The sequence below is a fragment of the Phalacrocorax aristotelis genome, chromosome 1, assembly GCF_949628215.1.
Source record: "Phalacrocorax aristotelis chromosome 1, bGulAri2.1, whole genome shotgun sequence".
In the NCBI taxonomy this organism is placed as follows: Eukaryota; Metazoa; Chordata; class Aves; order Suliformes; family Phalacrocoracidae; genus Phalacrocorax; species Phalacrocorax aristotelis.
This window is the reverse complement of record NC_134276.1, coordinates 2,610,061-2,620,141: the sequence shown is the minus strand read 5'-3', so window position 1 is coordinate 2,620,141 and position 10,081 is coordinate 2,610,061.

The following is a 10,081-nucleotide window of genomic DNA, read 5'->3' as shown; positions in this document are numbered from 1 at the left end:
AAGGTTGAAATGAGCTGCTTGACTTTCTGTAAGGCTTGTCTTGGAAAGCCTTGCCAGAGGCTTTACAGAAACTGAGCAGCTGTAGGCGAAGGCAGGGGCATTGCACAGCTCTGCTCCTTACATGGATGCTGCAGGGGTCTGCGCAACAAAAGAAGAAATTAAACGCTAGAGTTATCAAAAAAGAAAGAAGAAATGGGAGACCATCGTTTCATGGCTCTGTAAATAATTCCGTGGTATGCCCGCTGAGCACATCTGATCCTCCATCTCCAAAAGGGTGGAGGAGACCTGGGAGAGGGTCAGAGAAGGGATGCTTACAGGTCTGGCAGCACCTCTGCATGAAGTAAGCTGCGCAAGTCGGGACTCAACCTGGAAAAGATAAAACACGGTTGAGATCTACCAGGCCACGCAAGCTTCGTTCCCTCGTTCAGCTGTCTAAGCTCTCTCCCAAGCAGGGTGGCCGCATCCAGACCCCTGTGGAGGTTTGTCCTGTGCTGACTCCTGGGCCAAACCCCACCGGGGCCCCGTTAAGTGTCACTGCAGCAACGAAGGTGTTTTGGTGCCGGTGGTTTTTGGCACCGCTTTGCTGCCTCACTGAGACGTAGCCAGGCAAACCATGCTGGGAATACCAGTATGACCAGTACAGCGATGGTAAAACGCTTCTCCTTCAAACACCCGCCCCAGCATCGCATGTGGGGAGCAGTGGGGAGGCAGCAGCGCCTAGAGAAACCAGCTCGCCTCTCTACCGGGGAAAGGACTATTTTGCCACTAGATGTCAGTGGAGAGGTTTCCAGGGTGGGAAAAGCTTCGCGTCTCTCCTCACCTCCCTCCTCCGTCTTCTCCAGGGATTCATTTGTCCAGGATTTGAGGGATGACAGAGACATCGGCGAGACAGAGCCTGTCCGGAGCAACCCACGGTCCACTTTGCAAGGACAGCTGCTGGTGAGGGACTTGTGTCCCCTCTTGTCACCAAACACCTCTCTCTCCCTCCTGGTGTGTCCAACCATCATGCCCTGCTCTCGGCCAACTCCTTCCCCTCTCTCTGGGCCTGTCCAAGCTCTGCTGTCCCACGCCCTCCACCCTTCCACCTCTCTCCCCACCCTTTGCAGAGAGCTACGATCTCTCCAGAGAGAAGGGACACAGCAGGACAGGCCATCCCTCACCCCAGTCCCCCTTTCCTGATCCAGTTATGCCCACTGTCCTCTGCCCCCACTCTTTTCCCTCACTCTCAGGCTGCAAAACACAGTGCCCTCTGTGGTCTCTCTGGCAGCCCCATCCTCCTCTTGCCCTTCATCTCCGTTATCTTCCAGTGCCAGTTACTGTCCATGGACTCCAGCAGTGCTGTTCTCAGCAGGGGCCAAAATTAGGAGCCACATCTCCACCGATCTCTTCCTGACCTCTCCCCCAGGCCCAGGGCTCTGTCTGGGCTGACATAGTGTGGACAGGAATACCTGCTCAGGCACCCTGTGAGCTCCTGGTGCTCTTCTGCATCTGCACCCCTGGACACAGTGAGACAAAGCCAGCTCACATCCAGACAGCAGAAGAGGTGCTGGTCCCTTCCGAGTGCTGTTTAAATCACCACCAACACTTCATCCAAGCCTGTATCTGCAACAAATGGGCCTGGGTGTAAGGCACCCTAATTTCTGTCCCTCCATCTAAGCCTGCAGGTTGTTCCACACTGTGCTTTCTGACCTGAGCCCTCAGAGGGACCCACCAAGCCTCATCCTCCAGAGGAGCTGAGGCCGTTGGGCTGCATGGAGCCATGGCAGAGCTGCGGGGGAGCTCAGGAGGGCGCCCAGGATTTAAAGCAGGTAGGAAAAAGGGGACAGGGAAGTCACCTTATGAGGAGATACTAAAGCCAAGAGGCCAGGGATGTACCTTGAACATCCCTAATCCATCTGGGTGGACCACAGGACTGAGCAACATGGTATTTCTGCACTGGGTGCAAACAAGCGTCAATGCACATGTGACCTTTCCCCAGCCCATCACCGAGACACAAGATGAGCAGGAGAAACCTCAGCTCTGAGGAAAGCTTTCCTTTTTCCTTCCAGCGTGGTGCAGTATTGCATTTTCCCTGGCAGCAAAGAGGCTTAGAGAAGCTTCCCTCTTTCCTCCCTCACCCCTGTCCCTTCCTCCCCCCTCCCTGGCCCATCCCGCTGTTTCTGGAGCCCGGCTGTCAACCAGCGCCCAGAAACAATCCAACACAAACACACATATATTTTGGAGGAGGTTATTTAAAGCCCTGCTCGTTTCCCTGCTCCAGCCCAGCTCCACAGCAGCCTGTGAGCACCAGGGAGAGGGCAGCAAATTGCGGCAGGGGGATGGGGATGAGGCCAGGCTCAAAAGACCACGAAAGTGGTCAGGTTTGGGGTGGCACTTGGGGAACCCACAGTCCCAGCACTATGCCAAGTCGAGGGGACATCTGCGTTTGAGGTCCTCTCCCCAGGGTAACTCCAGATCATCAGACACTGGCTTTGGAGAAGCGGCTGGGAGCTGAGGATGTCCTGCACAGGATCTGAGCCCAAGGCCCTGTTAACCAGGGTCTCAAACAATTTTTAAGGAAAGACCTCCTAACCTGCACAAAACCCACTACCCACTCTGTTTGCTGGTTTCCAGCTTGGGACCACAATACTTCCAGAGCAGGAAGTATCTGCCCAAGATCATCTTTTTTTTTAGACTGAGTTTACCCAGGAGGGGCTCAACCAATGTATTTCTGGATCATACAAAGACAGAGAAAGGCACAACATTAGCAAAAAGCCTGGCCCTGACGTGCATTGCCTTTTCCATGCCCTATTAAGGAGAAACTATGTGTTGTGTCAGCATTTCAGGGTCAGCATTGACAACCGGAGCTGGGGTCGAGCTGCACCCTGGTACAAACCAGGGGCCTCGGTGGCGTTAGGCAGCAAGGGAATGTCCCCTTTCCCCCCCTAGACGAGGCCTGGCTAAGCCAGCGGGCTCCGAGCCGTGGTCTTCACAGCCGGGAACATTTCAGTCCCTTCCACAAATAGCAACGTGGGATTCCTCCCTCAGCTCCAGCCGTCCCCGTGTGCAGCCCAAGCCAGCCAGCACAGCTCCCAGAGATACGTGGTGATGCTCCGAGATGCTGTTTGCATCCAAACGGGGACGGATTCACCGCTGCACCATCCCTGCCGAAACGGAGGCTGGCGGCATCCCGAAAGAGCTCTGATGTGCTCACACCCCTCACCCTGGAGAGCTCAAATCTGGTCCAGCAAATCAAAGGGCCCTGGTGGCCTCCCAGCCCCAGCGAAGCCAGTCGGTGGCTTGGATCTGCATCAGGCCCAGGACTATCCGTAAACCCCACAACGGCAGCGGGTGTCACTTGGGTTTCTGGGGCTGGAGGGAGCAGGGGAAAGGGTGGCCGTCCTCGGGGACTGCAGCCCCGCTGCCCCCCGTTTCCCTGCCGCTGTTGCGTGGAGTCAGCCACGAGAGGGCAGGGGCTGCCTCGCCCTGGGGAAAGGAGCTCCCTTTGTCCCCAAGGCCCCGGGTGAATGGAAAAACCCTTGAGGCTGCAGCAGCAAAAGCAAAGGGTCCTCACCTGCATCCCCAGAGGATTGCTCCCGGCCAGCCTCGGGGCTCCCCTGTCCTCTGGGAGTGGGATAAATGGGGCTGGTCAGGAAAGCACAGAGCCTAGCCTTGCTCTGCTGCGGAGGACCTGGGGTTAGTACCTGGAGGCTGCCACGATGATGCAGCCACAGGCTCCGGCTCTGGTCACAACCCTCCACCTGGCTCCCAGGCACAGGATGGGCATCTCTGACATCCCACCTGCCCCCCAGCCGGCATTAAAACCCCGCTGCAGCCCCTGCTCTGACACGCAGCACTTGGATCTTCTCTCGCACTTGCAAATCAGGTTTCCTTTCACACATGGGCAGGATCAAAAGCAGGGGATGCTCGGGAGGGTTGTTACCCCCAGACATGGCATTTGGGCACCAGGGATGTCCCCACGCCCCTGCCGAGAGTCCCTCGCAGGTGCTGGGGCGGGGGAGGGGTTAGCGGCAGGTTTCCTCGCTGCAGGGGAAGCCGGCTCGGAGCAGGTTCGGGAATCAGGAGCTGTCCTGCCTCCCCCCAGCTCCTTTCATTGCCCAGACAGCGACATGGTTTATGGCAGCCCAAGGCCATTGAACAGGCTCAATTAAGCCGGTATCCCTGCGTTTTCTCCCCGGGAACCTGGCTCCTATTCAGAGCATCCAGGAGGGGGCTGGCAGCCATTCGCACTGAAGGAGCCAGGACAGCCGGCAGCTTTCCCGGCTCGCAGGCATGCTGGATTTTGGGATACCCCGTGCTTTCCCTGAGCGATGGCAAAGGGTGGCGTTGGGAGCAAATGTCCTGCCTGGAAAGGTCTCTGACTGCCATTGCTGCTGCTGCTTTCACACAGCAAAATAATGCCGGCGCTGCAGGGAAGTTCTGCAGGCACCCAAGGACCGTGCTGGCTCTGCAGAGGAAGAAAGCATCAGCGAACAGCCTCGGAGTCATCAAAACCGCACGCGGACAGATGGGTACGGGCAGAAGCACGGGGCCTGCTCCTTCCCACCCTGCAGAGACAGCCCTTCCCCAGCGACACGAGGCAGCCGCAGCCCGGTCCCATCTCTTCCACCTGCACTCGCACAGCAAGATGCAAAACGGAATTAGGTGAAAGGGAGGGAGGCGAGGTAAAACCTCAGCCCTGTGATCCCTCGTGCTCAGACACCTGCGGGATTTCGGGTTATGAGCTGGGTCCCGTCACCTCTCCGGCTATGCCTCGGGAGCCTGTTCCTTCCCATTTCTCTCCCTGCAAAAGCAAGCTGTGGCACAGTCCTTGGGGCCATGCTACGGGGGGATTTCGACAGCTTCAGCAGAGGCCTTGTCTCCACCCACGGCAGACCCCAACAGAGCCCCTCGAGAACGAGGCCTCACTATGGACTCACTTCCAAGCTCTGGCTCTGAGAATTTGGGGGAACCAAAAGCTTTTTGGGGTGTTGGAGGGATGGCACTGCTGCCCCTAAAAATCACCCCTTTCACAGCAGCTGAGCTTGTCTGCTTGCAGCTGCAGGGATGGAGCTGATGATAAAGGAAGGGGTGGCTGCTTGGAAGGATCCATCTGGATATAAATTTATTGACTGATAGATGGTCTCTAACAGAGGGGCTGCCCGGGGCTGGCTGTTCCCCAGCAGGAGGGTTTACTACAACCCTGCGCTGTCAGGGCAGACCTGCCTCACTGGACTGAGGGCCAGTACAGGGCTCGCCAGAGCCCTGCCACCTGCAGGCCTGAGGAACAGCAAGAAGGAGCTGTGGGGGGACTAAGACGGCCTCTGCAAGGAAAGAGCTGCCCCCGGCAGCAAGAAATCTGGTGGTGGCTGTTACAGGAATAACCAAATCATTTAAAGGAGCGGGGGGGGGGGGAAATAAAGCACTTAATGCCAGTCAGCTCCCGACCGCATTTCTCAGCGGCCAGGAAGCTCTCCTGTAATGGGGTGGTCCCAGGGGAGAAGGGCTGCTATGGGAAATGGAGAGAAACCTCAGCCCAAGCCGTGGCCCCGCTGCGGGCTGGGAGCCACATCGTGGCAGCCCAGTGCTGCCGGGCCCAGTGGAAGGGGCAGGATCACGTATACAAGAAGCCAAGGGCAGAAGCTCTCTTCACCTCCCTAACGGAGGATGCCGAGCCACCTCCCCATGGAGTGTTTCGTTGCGAAAGGAGCCATTCCCCTGAAACACAGTAATTTGAGCATGAGCAATCCAAAGTACCTCCTTGCATGGAGATCCGTTCAGACACATAATTCAGAGTTGTTTCCGTCAGTTCTGCCTGGCCAGGAGGAGGGCCGGGTGCCAGGACCGGGCACGAGACCCACAGCTTCACACACCTACCCAACCTCGTGTCCATGGGATGCTGCTGTCTCCACACGGCCTTGGAGCTGTCGCAAAACCGGGCCATTGCCATCCTCAGAGGCACGTTTCCCACACTCCCGAGAGCCTAACCCCCACCCAAAGCTCCCAGGCCCTGCTGTGACACCAAGAATCGAGACCAAGGTCAATGCTCCAGGGTAAACTGACATCCCACCACCTTTTTGTACAGGAGCTGGAGGCCTAGAAAAGAAACCATCCAAATCACCATCCCTACGACCAGCAACTTCATCGGACGCACCAGAGTTAATGACTTTTCCCAGCAAGGAGCTGTGGAATATAAAACCCAGGGTAGAGATGGACAAGATGAGATAGTTTGCATTGAATGAATGGAGACCCGTTCTGGAAAGCAAGTCAAGTAGAGATATGATGAATTGCAAGCACCAGTTGTAAAGCATTTGTAAAGTCTGACTCAGATGGGAGTTTTATTGCAAGAGCCGGAGTATTATAGTTTATTGCCGCAGTTGGAGCAGCTGCTACCATTCGAGTTGAATTGCCATGCCTGTTAAAAATCCCCTTACCGAGTTACTCACAACTCTCTGGCAGCTCTGGAAAAGTTCCTGAGAAACATGTCCTACCCCTGCGGAGCCAGTTACCTTACGGGGAGCCCAAGCCCTGCTCAGGTGAGCCCTTCCCACCCTGAGCAGCCCGAGGAAGCTGTCAGTGGGGCGAAATGGAGAGGAAACACAGCCGGGAGGAGCAGGAGTCAGGGCCACGTTTACAGGCCTTTTGTAAACATTTCACACACAGGAGGATTTACTGTTTCTTGGCTTGGCAAGAACACGGGGGACTAAGTCCAGCAGTGGAAGGTGGCACAATCCTGCAGCACAGGGAGGGGAAAGGGTGCCGTGTTTTCAGGCAGAGATGGCATTCAGCTGCCCCAGTCCTGCCTCCTTCCCTGGCTAAAGGAATCCAAGAGCAGGATTGAAACTGGGGCAGAAACAGCTCAGGTCTGCGCTGAGGATGAATAACCGCGGTCTCGTGAAATACGGCTCTGGAAACGTGCGTGCGGATCTCCAGGGGGAGCCTTCACGTGTGGGAGAACATGGGTAAAGTTTTCAAGCGACAAGGCTTGAAAATCAAAAATCCCTAAACTTCCAAATGGCCAAACTTAAAAGTTCCGCACCGGAAATTTTCTGGACTAAAATCTGTAAATCGCAGCGATCACTGAGCCGTCACTGAAGCACCGAAACCCAACCCACCAGCCTGACTCCGGTGTAGTCCTGGCCCATTACCTCCATTAAAGCTGATAAATCCTTGGCAGCGTTTTAGTGGCTGTTCACAAACGGGCCCGTCACTCTGACACTTTCCTTTGGGCATCTGCCCCGGTAAACAAGATTTTGCTTCACTGCCTGGATTCACTTAAAGGACTGTAAGCACATTAGTAAATAATTTATACTTCCTTTAAAAACAGGAAATGAAATAAGGACGCTTAGTGTCCTATTTAGCTGGAAATTGTTCAGCTCTTTACTATTTAATGAACCGACTGGCTGCTAACAGAGGTCATTCCAGCAGCTCACACCCCGGCCCTACGGCTCTGCGCAAGGTACGTAAATTGAAACTTTAATGGTCATTTTGAGGCGAGCAGTTTGCCCTGGTAGTATCACTTGAAACCCATCAGCTTAAGTAAGTGATTCTTAATCAGCTTTCAAGCTCCAGGAAATAGGCAGAGGGCAGGAGGCGGCTGTTTTCCCCCGCGTACCGCGTTTTACGATGATTTATGGGTGCATCTGTGTCAGATGCACTGAGATAAGGCCGGCTGTAAAGGCCATTACCGCTCTTCCACGCGCCCCCCGAAGCGGCAGCTCGTGGTTTAACCGCTCGCCGTGGTTACACGACACAGGAGGATGTGGAGAGCCCAGCAGAGCTCAGGGCTCCGTCGAGATGGATGTGGGTGTGCGTACACGAGCGTGCACTCAGTATGGGGACAAAGCAGGGAGAAAGGGTTTCTTTTTCTCCTCCAGCCTGCAAGGGAGGAACAGCGCAGGTGCCCCAGGCCACCACAGATCCCGCAGGAGGCATTTTTACTGCTTTTTATTGAAAAAAAGTGGAGAGTGGGAAAGTGCCGTGGCACCAAGTTCCAGGCTCCTCGGTTCCCACCGCTGCTTTTCGCCCTAACGCACGGCAGCACGCGGTGCCTGCTCTCGGCAGCGGCGTCTGCAGCGCTCGGGCTGCAGCGACAACGGACTTTCGTGGCTCATTAGCTCACCCCGACAAAGCCTCTCGAGCTGATGGTGATCTCAGCCACGGCAGCGTCGGGCCCACGATGGCCAACTGCTGCCGCCGTGTTTCTCCCGCTACCTCTTCACGCAGCTTTTGATTTTCTGCTGGAAAGCTGGTCCTCGAGGGGAGTAATACAAATGCCCAGAGGCACAGAGTGAAAAAACACAGCCTGAAACCTCGACGTGCCTTCTCCCCGCTGTGCTGCTACCTGCAGCCTTTGGCTCCTTTCCGTGCTAGGTAATGAGGTGATTAAAAGCAATAATTACGGCAGGAGAAATACAGTGCCAGAAAATTACAAGCCTCTCATATTTTTTTCACAAAGGCATCACACCGCATCAGAGACTAACCACCGAGGAGCTTTTCCTCCTGCCAGCAAACATTTCCTAATGATCCAGAGGCCCAAATGTCGTGCTGGGATCTCTGGGTGTTGCACGCAAGCGGTTTCCCTCTTGCACATGGGTGGGAGGGGAATGCGTGGCCGATGTCTCTGATGCACTCATGGGCACGCACGTCTCTCTCCCCTGGGCTCGGAGCAGCAGCATGTATATTCCCCTACGATGGAAATGTCATCCTACGATGGAAATGTCACTTATTTCACTGTCATGAAAGGGGACGGGCAAGAGAAGCGGACACACAGCGCTGCAGGAGTTCAGTTCATCCACTGCACCGGTGTTTCGTTCCCCACATGCACCCCAACACCGGCGATCGGCTCAGCCCATATCACTCCCTTTTTCTCCCAGGCAGGAATCGTGCTCCAGTTGTTCCTAACCGCCAGCAGCCATATGGCCTGACACAAATCCCTGCCTCTCCTGCTCTTCACCCAAAGTTTGGGAAACAGCGCTTACGAGCACGGGTTTATAAATACACTTTTAAAATACCTTCCCTCGCCCATGCTTCTGGTAATGGAAAATGTCAGTACTGGCCCCAGCTCCAACGGGAGAATCGCAGGACGCCCGCTGACATCCCACGCTCGTACTGCGTCATTTGGGGATGGATCACGAGCCCGCCCCGGTTCTGGGCTCAGCGTGTGGTGCCGGCGAGCAGAGCCTTGGCAGGTGGCACAGGGGCGCCCGCGCCGACGCGCGCACTGAGCCCTGGGTCCCATCGCCGCCGCAGGCATCAGATGGGAGCGTGAATATCGCGTCTTGAGTGGTTTAACTGGCCTCTTTTTTTTTTTTTTCCCCTCCTCTTTTTAGTGCAAAGCAAAGCAGCTCACACAGCTCCTGCAGAGCTGCTTCTCCAAGGAGCACAGGATCCGTAGCGTTTCTCCACCTGGTTTCCTCGTGCGTAGCTGCCCTTAGTGACGTTCACACAACCCTGGCTGTGGCCACGATTGAACAGTTGCTGCAGACCCGGCAGCGCTGCTATAGGTGCTATAGGGCCTGTTCCTGCTTCTACAGCAGCCGCCGGGCCAGGGCTGCAGATTAGCACCACATGGCGCTCGCATCTGTGAAGTCCTTGCTGGCCACAGACTCATGAAAACACCCACTATTTTCACACTATTATGGTCGAGTGACAAAGCCCTGAATAAACCCACTGCCGTATCAACACACTGTGTATAACGAGGCCATCAAACATCAGACACTGGGGCGGGGTGATGGTAGGTTGGCCATACTCAAACTATTTAACTGTCAGTTCGGTCTCTCTCTGGCTGGGCATGAGCCAGCAGTGCCCCCGTGGCCAAGGAGGCCACCAGTCCCCGGGCTTGTGTCAGCCCTGGTGTGGCCAGCAGGAGCCGGGCAGGGATGGGGCCCCTGTGCTCGGCCCTGGGGAGGCCCCACCTCGAATGCTGGGCTCAGGTTTGGGCCCCTCGGGACAAGAAGGGCCTGGAGGGGCTGGAGCGTGTCCAGAGAAGGGCAGCGGGGCTGGGGCAGGGTCTGGAGCACAAGTGTGCTGGGGGGCGGCTGAGGGGGCTGGGGGGGTTTAGCCTGGAGGGGGCTGAGGGGAGCCCTTCTCGCTCTCTGCA